Source organism: Corvus brachyrhynchos, unplaced genomic scaffold (genome assembly GCF_000691975.1).
Source record: "Corvus brachyrhynchos isolate BGI_N302 unplaced genomic scaffold, ASM69197v1 scaffold525, whole genome shotgun sequence".
NCBI classification, from domain to species: Eukaryota; Metazoa; Chordata; class Aves; order Passeriformes; family Corvidae; genus Corvus; species Corvus brachyrhynchos.
Window position 1 is genome coordinate 453,282 of NW_008238341.1, and position 1,036 is coordinate 454,317.

The following is a 1,036-nucleotide window of genomic DNA, read 5'->3' on the forward strand; positions in this document are numbered from 1 at the left end:
TACCCCCATGAGAGGTGGTTGCAGGCAGCAGAAATGCTCCCTGCAGCATCCTTTTCCCTCGTCCCACCACTACTCCAAGGCAGTGGCCACTATTCAGGGCATGAGCTCACTTCACAACCAGCAGAGAAACCAAAATAAAGACTCTTAGAGTGCAAACAATCTGCACAGCAGAGAGAGTAATTCACCTCTGGGAACCAAAGCAGCCTCCAAGCAGCAGAGACACAGCAGAGAGAGGCTGCCCTTATTTTCCAGCACTGCCCAGCCCCTCAGAAAGCTGAGCTTTTTTGTCTTCCCACGTGGGAACAGCTCTGCTCGCTGCCCTTAGGGCACGGGGATCCTTTGGGCTGTTCCCCAGCACAGGAGTTCGTGCTACCCTGGCTGTGTGTGTCCCTCCCTTCGCCCTCGCTGTGGTTTCCAGTTCAGCACCGGGACTGCACGGTGCTGCCTCCATTCTGCACTTCGGCACCTCACTGTTGACTTTGTGTGGCTTATGACTGCTCAAAAAACCCAACCCCACAGCAGGAAATCCATAGCATCGAGCCCCAGACCACAAAATTCATGGCAAATGTCATGTTCTCCAGCTGTGCTACTCCCCCAAACCCTCACCTCTGCCCTGCTCTATCACATACTTCATTTTCAGAGGTGTGTCACGTATGGATCCAGTTTAAAGTGCCCTCACTCGAGGCAGCCACTTCAAAGGAGGAAAAAACACCCCTTCAAACAGGAGTCAGGAACAGGCACATGAGTCAGTGGTGCAGATAAATCAGTCATGGCCCTTCTGGGTCCCACACCAGGAAAAAGGAAGAGGAAATGTCCCTCTGCAAGGGCAACAGCATTCCCCCTGGGATGTCACAGCTCATTTCTTCCCTGACCCGAACGGCCACCCAGGACCACACACGGATTGTGATCAGCTCCACTGGACAAGGACTCGCACCCACTTGCTCAACACTCGTCCCTTTTCTGCTCCAATCAAGTTGCTCTGTGAGGATACCAGGACACAAATGGCTGGTTTGGCATCATGGAGTACCTGGGCTCA

General features: G+C 53.5%; 1 protein-coding gene across 1 annotated transcript in view; it reads right to left on the minus strand.

Annotated features, from left to right (window-relative positions):
- Positions 1–1,036, minus strand: part of FHAD1 (forkhead associated phosphopeptide binding domain 1) — an 18,172-nt gene that overhangs the window by 14,614 nt on the left and 2,522 nt on the right. The window lies entirely within an intron of this gene.